Genomic DNA, 13115 nt, shown 5'->3' on the forward strand with positions numbered 1-13115 from the left:
TGAAGTTGATCAAAAAGCTCAAGCTCAAGGAACATGCTTTGGAAGTCTAATGAAGTTGGACCAATGTTTGCATGGCATCATATGGGCAAGAGGATTCAACGAAGAAGAGCAAGCAAGTGCTGCCAGATACTGGACGAGCTAGGCCTCAAAAACCAATGGACCAACTACGGGTCTCAAACAACAACGAAAACAATATCGAAAAAGCTAGTCAGCGCGGCAGTATTGAAGCCAATCCTCAAGGCAATCTAAAAGTAAGTATCAAAAAAGCTATATTTGTCCAAGGGTAACGCACATTGAAAGTCATGATGTTAGATTTTCTTCTCTTTCCATTAACCTTTATTTAGAGATAGACTATGGTTGGTTTGTCTAAAGTTGTATGTGGAGGAAACATGAAACAGACGATACAGACGATGGCACCCCTATTCAAAACTAAACTTAACAAACATGTTAAGGTGCTGCGCCAGCAAAGGAAGGGCACCGTACCTGTGTGGCATCCATTTGGCCCGGTGGACCCGATTTTTGAGCTTTCTGACCTGATTTTTTTTTTGCAGGTAGAAACGACCGTATTACACGGATGAAAGATAATCGAGAAGAAAAAACTCGATGACGATCGTAGACTCGGTGATGTGGAAAGAAGGTGATAGATACAATGAACACACGAAGCCGCGGCGACGGTCACTTAATGAACTACGGAAAATACTAGTATTCGAGAGATTTGAGATGGACGAAGTTTATGCATTTGAAACGAAACTCGAAGAAGATGAAGTAGTAACGGCTTACTCACAATTAAGTTGCGGGAGTGCAATTCCGTTAAGCAAAGAAATTGCGCAATTATTGACTTATTTTGGGCTGCCGAAGAAGACGGAGAAAAGTTCGGAGAATATGACAAAGCGGTGGCAAATAAATTCGATAGCATAAAACAGGTATGTCAGTATTTTTTTTTCCAGTTAGCTTCAAATTTTGGTTAAGTCTGAAAGACTAACGAAAAGATTTGTATTTTCGTCGCAGGTTGAAACGGCGGAATTACGAGCAAAAGATATTGACGAAAAGTTTCGAACGGAAAGATCACAATGCCAGAGAAAAATAAATAAATAAATAAAAAGCTGAATAAAGTTTTCGCTTAGAAAGTTAACGTAATGAGAATTTTTGCCGCACGGAGAAACGACAATTGTACGAGCCTCGGAAAGTTTCGCTCAGAAAGTTTGACTTAATGTCTTAGAAAAAATAATGAAGCTGTCAAAAAATTTCACTTGGTAAATTTTTTCGAAGAAAGATCGGCACAATGCCTTAGAAAAAATAATGACGCTGACGAAAATTTTCGCTCGAAAATTTTTTCGTAGAAAGATCGGCACAATGCCTTAGAAAAATAATGAAGCTGATGGAAAGTTTAACTCGGAAAGTTTTTCGTTCAGAAAGTTCGGCACAATGCCTTAGAAAAATAATGAAGCTGACGGAAAGTTTAACTCATAAAGTTTTTCGTTCAAAAAGTTCGACTTAATGCCTTATAAAAAATAATAAAGCTAGAGAAAGTTTTCGTGAAGAAAGGTGACGTAATGCAAATTCACGCCGCACGGAGAAACGACAGTATTATGAGCAAATTATATTCACAAAAAGTCGACGGAGAAAAGTTTAGCACAGAAAGACATCAATTAATGTAGTAGAAGAATTAAAGAAGCTGACAGAAGTTTCGTTGAGAAAGAGCGGCACAATGCCTTAGAAAAAAGAATGACTGCGGAAAATAGTTAACCGAAAGCGCTAAGTGAAGTGAATGCAGATTTCGTAGAAGAAAATGAAAATTTAATCGAACAACCGTAAGACAATTGACAGAGACAATTGATTAGGTAATTGTGTGAATGTAATACCGTAGAGCTAAAACTTCTTTTGATGAAAAATAAAAATAAAGATGGGTTTGTTATTGAATATTGTTGTTGTGTCAGATAACATACCTGCAGAAAACTGACAATGTTGTAGATTTATGCAATTGAAATGAAATAGAACGAGACGCCCCCATGTAGAGAAAAATGCCCCCAATGCTAACTTAACTCGGCAAAATTAGACTAAGCGAGTGTAAAAACGTTCGAACTTCGACTGACAAAACGAAACGCGATGACTTAGTCGGATATTGTATTAGTGATAGTAACGGACTAAGCGAGCGTAAAAGCATTCAAACTTAGACTGATAAAGCTAAACGTGGTAACTTTGTCAGATTTTGTTATAGTGGTAGTAACGAACTAAGCGAGCGTAAAAGCGTTCAAACTTAGACTGACGAAGTTAAACGTAACTTCGTCAGATTTTGTTGTAGCGATAGTAATGACTAAGAGAGCGTAAAAAGCGTTCAAACTTAGACTGACAAAGCTAAATGTGGTAACTTCGTCAGATTTTTTCGTAATGATAGTAATGAACTAAGCGAGCGTAAAAACGTTCAAACTTAGACTGACAAAGCTAAATGTGGTAACTTCGTCAGATTTTTTCGTAATGATAGTAACGAACTAAGCGAGCGTAAAAACGTTCAAACTTAGACTGATGAAAAGATAACTGCAAAAGTGATGTGTCTTGATCCTTTGCTTCTAACGGCGGCAGAGAGATAAGCCAATGAATATGCATGACGTAAGTCATTTCGGGGTCTTTGAGTGATAGAGATGCTATCAAATTGTCGAGCAAGACTATGTATCAAACTAAGATAAGCCGCCATACGCTCATCTCTTGCTTCAAAAGACCCACCAAACTGATTGGCAACAAGGCGAGAATCTGTGTATAACAGGAGCTTTCGCGCTCCCATTGTCAAAGTTGTTCTCAAGGCACAAATGGCAGCCTCATACTCGGCTTTGTTATTTGAAGCGGCGAAGCTAAGTTGCACAGATTTCCCAATCTTTTCTCCGCCGGGTTTAACAAAAAATACATCCAATTCGAGACCCAGATTTACTATGGGAGCCATCTGAGTAAACAATCCATAGGTCAATGGGATTAGGAATTGCGTTTTCATGTTGGTCTTCGTCGCCCCCAGTTATTGGCGGCAGAATGTCTTCCATAGATTCTTCCTGGCACAAGAAATCGTCAATAGGAGAATCATCAATCGGAAAATCAGCTATCAAAAAGCGAGCATGTCCTTTTTCAAGTGAGTAACGACTTTCAAAGACAATGCTATATGCACTAAGATACCTTTCCCATTAGGCTAATCTACTTGATTTCTCGCGGCATTACGAAAGATCTTGCGTAAAGGGATTTTTCGATATAATTCGACCAACCTCCCCGAAGTATGGTTTCAATCGGGCGACATGAACCAATGCAAGTGCAATTTTTCCATCTTTGAATAACGAGACTCACTCGGTTAAATTCTTCGCGATAAAAAGAGCGGGTCTACCATCATCAATGAAAAGAACAACACTAACAGCTTGAGTTGTAGCTGCAAGGAATATGCCACTAGGTTGACCCGGTGAAGGACTTGTCAATATAGGAGGACTGACCAAGTATTTCTCCAGTTGTTGCAATGCCATCTCACAATCAATGTTCCAAGTTGCCGCCCCCTTTAAAGTCTGGAAGAAGGGATGACAACGATCGGAATATTTAGAAATAAATCTATGAAGAGCGGCAAGCCGACCAGTAAATCGTTGAATTTTCTTCTTATTTTTTGGTGATGACATATCAATAACGACGCGTATCTGATCAGGATTAGCCTCAATACCTCTACGAGTCATGAGGTATTCCAGAAATTTTCCAGAAGAGAGGCCCAAAAGAACATTTGGCGGGATTGAGTCTCATGTTATACTTGTTAGCCTATCAAAAACAAGTTAAAGATCGGAAAGATGATCACCAGTATCCTTCGATTTAACGACTATATCATCGATATAAGCCTCCATTATTTTCCCACCAGATTGGAAAAAATTGTATTGAAGAGTGAAATCCATTTCATCCAGAAGATTTAAACAGACAGACACCCTCGGTCGAGCCTATGTAGAATATGACACCTGCCATTACCTCTTACAAGAGTTAGAGATTTTAGGCGGTACACACTTTTGGGTCCGACTGGAGATTGTCTTTTTCTTTGCGTGTAACCAGCCTATCTAGGTCGGTAGTTTGTCTGGGATTGTGGTCTTCCCTCTAGTTGCTTCTGTGACACCTTCCATCCCTGCCTGGTCGGACTTGTCTAGGATGGCAGTTTTTCTCAAATCTGCGAGGTCGGCCTTCCTTGTCAGGTCGGTCCAGTCTAGGATGAAGGTTTTCATTATACTTTCTTCCGTGACGCCTTTTTTCCCTGTCTGGACGGACCTGTATAGGATGGCGATTTTCCGCAAATCTGCGAGGTCGGCCTTCCTTGTCAGGTCGGTCCAATCTGGGATGAAGTTTTTCCTTATACTTTCTTCCGCGACGCCTTCTTTCGAAGGCGTTTGTACCGCCGTTTGCGGTAGCGGCGGCGGCGGTGCTGCTGCTTTCCGGAACCTAGTAACAAAAGTACGTAACTTTTCGTCATGTTGTTGCTTGATGTTCAAAATTAAGTTGACATCCTTTGGCGTCTTGCAATTGTGGCGGAAACGATTAACAAACTGATTTTCTAGTTCATTGTATTGGTGAATTGATCTTGAAGGCAACTCACTAAACCAACGTAATGCTTCTCCCTTTAGAGTTGATGGAAAGATCTTACACATGAGCGGATCATCTCCACCCCATAACACCAACTTATTTTTGAACGATAGAACATGCAAGCCAGGATCTCCTTCCGACTCATCATAAAGTTCAAAATCGGGTTGTTTGAAGTCGGGATGGTGGTAAGCTTCCTGAATGTCGAGCGAAAACTTATCAAGTATGCTATCATTGACTGTCAAGTTTTTCATTCTTACATCCCTTAACTCTCTATCGTTAAGTTCTTTTGCAATCAACTCTTTCAACTGTTGTTCTGTTAGAGTTAAAGTATTGGCTCGAACAACTGGACACCCCCGGTCGTGCCCATGTGGAGAAGGATACCTTCCATTATCTCTTATTGGAGTTAGAGATCTTTGGCGGTATGCACGATCAGCTCCGACCGGTGATTGTCTTTGTCTATCCCTAAGAACTGCTGTCTAGGCCGGTAGTCACCCTAGGCCGGGTGGTCGGTATAATTATACCACTTCTCCATGTTTTGTTGCTCTTGTCTGGGATGCCCGCCTTCCCAGTCATGTCGGACATATCTCGGATGGCGTTCTTCTATGAAATTGCTTCTCAGAGGTAAATCTTCCATTTTAGATCAGATTCTCCCCATAAGTACGGGTAATAGGGTTATTACTCTTAGAGTGTGCACTGGTTGATTGTGTTTGAGAAATAACACGTTGTTGAGGACGATAAAGTGGATCTTCAAGACGGTCCCATACACTGGAATGGCCTACGTCCCTTTGTGGTCGCCTGATGTTGTTAAATTTGCAGCCTCGTCCACCGGCCTTTGCCAGCTTCCTTCTCAAGTTCCTATTTTAAATTTTTGACTCGTCGTAACTCACGCTCAACCGTATTATGAGTAGCGGTAGCGGAGGCGGTGGTGGTGGCGGTGGCGCTGCTACGGTTGGATGTTGAGAATTTATCTTACCACTAGGAGCAACTTGATTGTTCAACGGTTCTTGCATTGGCCGATTTAAATTTCAAGGGTTGCAATTCCTATTAGCAGGAGGAATATGTTGACTATTTGGTCTGCTTCTTGTGCTTACCATCTTGATTGTTTCACGTGATATAATGAATTCTAAATTCCCCACAGACGGCGCCAATTATGTTTCGGCAGTAAATTGCTTCAACACAACGAGTGCAATGGTAAAGAACGCACTAAGAAACAGAGGAATTTGATGTTGGGAGAGATGAAACTGAACCAAATAATGGCTGCCTACGTACCCAAGATCTATTCTCTAGGGATCAAGTTTCCACGTAGTTCCTTATGAAAAATGGTTTGGTATTTATATAGGTAGAGTAGAGAGTCCTTGTAGCTCAAGTATTCTCGTATCTTGAGTAATTGTGATAGAATATAACTGTCAACTGATAATTATCTTTTTGATAAGAAATGAATCTGGACATAAATCAATGTACATTAGTGGCAAGCCATGTGGCTAAGGTTCAGCCTTAAACACGTGAGTTAATGGGCATGTACATTGATCCATGGTATTGTAAATTGGGCCTTAGTCCTGTTGATTAAACGAATAAAGATGAGACCCCTACCAATGGACGTTTGCCACGTATGTGGGGGTTGAAACAGTACACATGCATCTATTGATTCTATTCTAGTTGTAATGAGGCGTAGGTGAGTGAGCTGGAGAGCTGTGGCAAATCCGTTCGCACAAAGAGACAACTTTATTTACATTACTTCGGACAGTTTTGTCCCAGTTTCCATCTAAAATTACAATAGAGACAGTTAAATATTATTGTAATATTAAATAGATTGTAAGGGCTAAAAAGTAAATATGAAGGCTGACGAGATGATTGGCGTGGGCAAATGTATTAATTAAGTTGTCTCAATCAAGATAATCCCTTTAGACTATTCTGTCCCTATTTGCTATCTTAAATTACAAAATAAATATTTAGATATCAAGCTAATAATTGGTATATTTTAGGGGCAAAAACGTCTTAAGATTTTTGGGAAAAAATGAGTAAAACAAACGAATTGTATCACAGACACGTGGCGTAGCCCACGTGCTCAAAACTAGTTTGAAGTAATGGAAATACACTGTGATAAAAAATAAATAAATAAAAAATGAAGGGTCCTGTTAAATACACGCTCCGGTTCCTAAGAGAGTACTCTCCGACCTGGAAACCGGTTTTAATTAAGAGTAATCCAGCTGGTTCACAAAAAAATTAGAGGGGCACGCTCCCGAAACTGGGTGACTTTGTATACAGGTTTGTAGTACTATTTTCATAGGTTACTAACAATAACAGTGTAAAATACCTTCGAGACTTTATCTTCTCTCCTCCTCCCAGCCACCCCCACCGCCTCCTCTCCTTTCTTTACAATGACTATACAAAATTCAATTCCGACTGCGTCGATGAGTTCTACAGTGGATAATAGTCATAAGAAGAAGGAAGATAAAGAAGGGTTGATTCGAAAAACAAGACGGTGTTGGTCACCGGAACTGCACAGGAGATTTTTACAAGCTTTGCAACAACTTGGTGGATCTCATGGTATGTAAAAACAGATGTGTAATTATTATTATTTTAAGAAAATATTAACATTGATTTTTTTTATAGCTGCTACACCAAAGCAAATTAGAGAATTAATGAAGGTGGCTGGTCTTACTAATGATGAAGTTTAAAGCCATTTACAAGTATGAAGTTGCACTTGTATGTTGTATCTAACCATAAGTTTTAATTTTCTGAATAATTGCCTATTATACAGTGCCTAATTTTGTATTGTTGTATAGTCTCGTTCGGCTTATATTAAATCCAAATTAATTAATAAAATGCTAAAATTACTAGATTTAATTATGGCTAGAAATAATATTCCTCTATATTCAAGTTTCAAAAAGACATACAATGTCTTTGGATTTAAGATGGGTAGCTCGGTGCTATTTTTTCGGACAGGACATAATTTGTACAATTTTTTTTTCATGGATGAAATCACGTAATCGATGATGATTATCGTGAATGAAGAGTTTGTTGTTTTTTGGTGTTTTGATGAGGATTGTGAGTTTGAATAGACTGAGTTGGAAATTGAATGAGAAAGTGCTGGACTTGCATGAGGATCAATACTTGAATTTGACACAGTAGGAACTCTGGCAATAGGATTTCTGACAGGTGGAGGACTAGAAGTTGATTTGAACAGTGGTGTAATGAGAGGTAATGAATCAGAATTTGACACTATTGTTATACCTGATACTGTTGTAACTTGGATTACTGTTTTAGTACTACTTGCTTTTGCTGGTAAGCCTAGAATAGCAATTGTTCTTGAAGGAAGGAAAATTACTAAAGATTATTTGTGGTGGTAGTGTTTATCCTAGACATTGGGATTATGCTAAGTTTAGATCTGTTGCTGATAAATGTGGTGCTATTTTGCTTTGTGATATGGCTCATATTAGTGGCCTTGTTGCTGCTCAGGTATCAATTGTTTTTTTTAATCTCTTTTTCAATTTACGCTTTTCGATTCGATTTGGTTGGATAGAATAGTTCATATGATATATTAAGTTGTTTGGTGCGAAATGACAGATTGAGGGTGAAGAGGTATGGGATTTTGTGATCGGTAATGGAAGAGTAAGCAAGTCTATTTGCGACTATTGGTTCATTTATCTGTGATCAGATTCAATTATATGATTTATTTTTAAATATTATATTAGAGAATGTTTATTCTAGTCAATTTAAATCCATGCCTCATTTCTATATCCCATTAGCCAAAGGAACTTTTTGCATTTTCACTTGTGTTTTAGACTGACAATGACGCAGCAAACTACCCGGTGCTGTTTTTTTATATGGCAACTTACTTGTACCTATATTTGTTTTTTTTCCAGGTAATCACCAGAGAATCTCTTATAGCAGCTCAGGTGAAGCTTTTACCACTGTATCCATTTCTGTTATGTTTTTAATAGTTTTAATGGTTAGAACTCAAATATGAGAATATATATGTGCAGAGAGAAGATTTTCAGAAGTTGTTAGCAAATCTTGTGAAGAAGGAAAAAGATGGACTTTTCTTTGAAGTGTGGTGTGTGCTTTCGAGTCTAGAAGTCATTTTACATCCCAAAAAAGTTGTTCGATTAAAACATCTGTTGCTAGTTTTGTTTTAAATCTGCTTTGGCATAACTGCAGAAGTCTATTTTGTTTCTGAACTCTTTGTTTGCTTAATGTGTAGAGTGTAGACACAGTACGTTTTATGATCAGGCCATTCTTTTGACTTTTATTTAGTCTATGTGAGATAAGTATTTCGTCTAAAGCTAGTGGCGTAGGTGGTATGTGCTCTTAGAATAGTAGTAACATCATTGAACTTAGATGATCCCACAAATCAAAATACTTTGTTGATGTTGATTAAAACTCATCTTTGCTCCTAAAATTACCAATCAATATCTATCAGTAATTCAGTATTGGTCAATAAGCTTTCCAAAAAATTTGACATGAAAAATGAAAAATATTGATGTTTAGTTGATGAAAAATGTTGGTATCTACTTGCTGAATTGTAATAGTAAAATGGTAATTAGTTACCGAAATTAAAACTCAATTTTGGTATCTCTAATTTGAGAAAATTGCTCAAAATTTTGGTGTTCAATTGCTGAAAATTGTAATAGTAAAGCGGTAATTAGTTACTGTTTCGACCCCCACCTTCGTGGCAAACGTTCATTAGTAGGGGTCTCTATTTTATTCGTTTAATCAACAGGACTAAAGCCCAATTCGCAATACCATGGATCAATGTACAGGCCCATTAACTCATGTGTCTAAGGATGAACCTTAGCCACATTGCTTGCCACTAATGTACATTGATTTATGTCCAGATTCATTTATTATCAAAGAGATAATTATCAGTTGACAGTTATATTCTATCACAATTACTCAAGCAACAAGATTACTTGAGCAACAAGGACTCTCTACTCTACATATATAAATACCACATTATTTTTCATAAGGAACTACGTGGAAACTTGATCCCTAGATAATTGATCTTGGGTACGTAGGCAGCCATTATCTTGGTTCAGTTTCATCTCCCCCAACATCAAATTCCTCTGTTTCTTAGTGCGTTCTTTACCATTGCTCTCGTTGTGTTGAAGCAGTTTATTGCCGAAACATAATTGGCGCCGTCTGTGGAGAATTTAGAAGTCATTATCACGTGAAACAATCAAGATGGTAAGCACAAGAAGCAGACCAAATAGTCAACATATTCCTCCTGCTAATAGGAATTGCAACTCTCGAAATTCAAATCGGCCAATGCAAGAACCGTTGAACAATCAAGTTGCTCCTAGTGGTAAGATCAATTCTCAACATCCAACCGTAGCAGCGCCATCGCCACCACCACCGCCTCCGCTACCGCCACTCCTAATACGGTTGAGCGTGAGTTACGATGAGTCAAAAATTTAAAATAGGAACTTGAGAAGGAAGCTAGCAAAGAGGCAAAGGCCGGTGGACGAGGCTGCAAATTCAACAACATCAGGCGACCACGAAGGGACGCAGGCCATTCCAATGTATGGGACCGTCTTGAAGATCCACTTCATCGTCCTCAACAACGTGTTATTTCTCAAACACAATCAACCAGTGCACACTCTAAGAGTAATGACCCTATTACCCGTACTTATGGGGAGAATCGGATTGGCAGGGATAACTATTACAGTAGACATGTCCGATCTCAAATGGAAGATTTACCTCTGAGAAGCAATTTTAGGGAAGACCGCCATCCGAGATATGTCCGACATGACTGGGAAGGCGGCCATCCCAGACAAGAGCAACAAAACATGGAGAAGTGGTATAATTATACCGACCACCCGGCCAACGGTGACTATCGGCCTAGACAGGCTGGTTACAAGGAAAGACAAAGACAATCACCGGTCAGAGCTGATCGTGCGTACCGCCAAAGATCTCTAACTCCAATAAGAGATAATGGAAGGTATCCTTCTCCACATGGGCACGACTGGGGGCGTCTAGTTGTTCGAGCCAATACTTTAACTCTAACAGAATAACAGTTGAAAGAGTTGATTGCAAAAGAACTTAACGATAGAGAGTCAAGGGATGTAAGAATGAAAAACTTAACAGTCAATGATGGCGTACTTGATAAGTTTTCGCTCGACATTCAGGAAGCTTACCACCATCCCAACTTCAAACAACCCGATTTTGAACTTTATGATGAGTCAGAAGGAGATCCTGGCTTGCATGTTCTATCGTTCAAAAATAAGTTGGTGTTATGGGGTGGAGATGATCCGCTCATGTGTAAGCTCTTTCCATCAACTCAAAAGGGAGAAGCATTACGCTGGTTTAGTGAGTTGCCATCAAGATCAATTCACCAATACAATGAACTAGAAAATCAGTTTGTTAATCGTTTCCGCCACAATTGCAAGACGCTAAAGGATGTCAACTCATTTTTGAAGATCAAGCAACAACGTGACGAAAAGTTACGTACTTTTGTTACTAGGTTTGAAGCAAAGAAGACACGCCTGCCGCCGCTACCGCAAACGGCGGTACAAACGCCTCCGAAAGAAGGCGTCGCGGAAGAAAGTATAAGGAAAAACTTCATCCCAGATTGGACCGACCTGACAGGGAAGGCCGACCTCGCAGATTTGCGGAAAATCACCATCCTAGACAGTCCGGCCCGGACGGGGAAAAAAAAGGCGTCACGGAAGAAAGTATAAGGAAACACTTCATCCCAGATTGGACCGACCTGACAGGGAAGGCTGACCTCGTAGATTTGCGGAAAATCGCCATCTTAGACACGTCCGTCTAGACAGGGAAAAAAGGCGTCATGGAAGAAAGTATAAGGAAAACCTTCATCCTAGACTGGACCGACCTGACAGGGAAGGCCGACCTCACAGATTTGAGAAAACCGCCATCCCGCATGTGTCCGACTGAGCGAGGGATGGAAGGTGTCACGTATAAACTAGAGGGAAAACCACAATCCCAGACAAACTATCGACATAGATAGGTTGGTTACACGCAAAGAAAAAGACAATCTCCAGTCGGACCCGAAAGTGTGTACCGCCTAAAATCTCTAACTCTTGTAAGAGGTAATGGCAGGTGTCATCTTCCACATAGGCTCGACCGGGGGCGTCTGTCTGTTTAAATCTTTTGGGTGAAATGGATTTCACTCTTCAATACAATTTTTTCCGATCTGCTGGGAAAAATAATGGAGGCTTATATTGATGATATAGTCGTTAAATCGAAGGATACGGGTGATCATCTTTCCGATCTTTAACTTGTTTTTGATAGGCTTAACAAGTATAACATGAGACTCAACCCCGCCAAATGTTCTTTTGGGCCTCTCTTCTGAAAAATTTCTGGGATACCTCATGACTCATAGAGGTATTGAGGCTAATCCTGATTAGATACGCGCCGTTATTGATATGCCATCACCCAAAAATAAGAAGGAAATTCAACAACTTACTGGTCGGCCTGCCGCTCTTCATAGATTTATTTCTAAATATTCCGATCGTTGTCATCCCTTCTTCCAGACTTTAAAGAGGGCGGCGACTTGGAACATTGATTGTGAGATGGCATTGCAACAACTGAAGAAATACTTAGTCAGTTATCTTATATTGACAAGTCCTTCAACGGGTCAACCTAGTGACATATACCTGGTAGCTACAACTCAAGCTGTTAGTGATGTTCTTTTCATTGATGATGGTAGACCCGTCTTTTTTATCAGAATCAAGTAGATTAGCCGAATGGGAAAGTTATCTTAATGCATATAGCAATGTCTTTGAAAGTCGTACTACTAAAAAAGGATATACTCTGGCTTATTTGATAGCTGCTTTTTCGATTGATGATTCTCCTATTGACGATTTCTTGCGCCAGGAAGAATCTATGGAAGACATTCTGCCGCCGCTTGGCGGGGCGGCGGAAGACCAACATGAAAACGCAATTCCTAATCCCATTGACCTATGTATTGTTTACTCGGATGGCTCCCCATAGTAAACTGGTCCGGAATGGATGTGTTTTGTTAAACCCGTGGAGAAAAGATTGGAAAATCAGGCGACTTGGCTTCGCCGCTTCAAATAACGGCCGAGTATGAGGATGCCATTTGTGCCTTGAGAACGGCTTTGACCGGGGCGAAAGCTCGGTTATACACGGATTCTCGCCTTGTTGCAAATCAGTTTGGTGGGTCTTTTGAAGCAAGAGATGAGCGTATGGCGGCTTATCTTAGTTTGTTACATAGTCTTGCTCGACAATTTGATAGCATCTCTATCACTCAAAGACCCCGAAATGACTTACGTCATGCAGATTCATTGGCTTATCTCTCCGCCGCCGTTAGAAGCGAAGGGATTGACACATCACTTTTGCAATCATCTTTTCGTCAGTCTAAGTTTGAACGTTTTTACGCTCGCTTACTTCATTACTATCATTACGAAAAAAATCTGACGAAGTTACCACATTTAGCTTCGTCAGCTTAAGTTTGAACGCTTTTACGCTCGCTTAGTTCATTACTATCATTACGAAAAAATTTGACGAAGTTACCACATTTAGCTTCGTCAATTTAAGTTTGAACACTTTTA

General features: G+C 39.7%; 1 long non-coding RNA gene across 1 annotated transcript; it reads left to right on the top strand.

The window, feature by feature from the left end:
• Positions 1 to 7575: 7575 nt before the first annotated feature.
• LOC147484735 (uncharacterized) lies at positions 7576 to 8630 on the top strand. Its single transcript, XR_015206650.1, has 5 exons — positions 7576 to 7779; positions 7929 to 8037; positions 8146 to 8190; positions 8445 to 8477; positions 8565 to 8630. It is a non-coding gene; the product is annotated as an uncharacterized LOC147484735 (long non-coding RNA).
• Positions 8631 to 13115: the final 4485 nt, after the last annotated feature.

The sequence above is a fragment of the Coptis chinensis genome, chromosome 8 (assembly GCF_015680905.1).
Source record: "Coptis chinensis isolate HL-2020 chromosome 8, ASM1568090v1, whole genome shotgun sequence".
Classification (NCBI taxonomy): Eukaryota; Viridiplantae; Streptophyta; class Magnoliopsida; order Ranunculales; family Ranunculaceae; genus Coptis; species Coptis chinensis.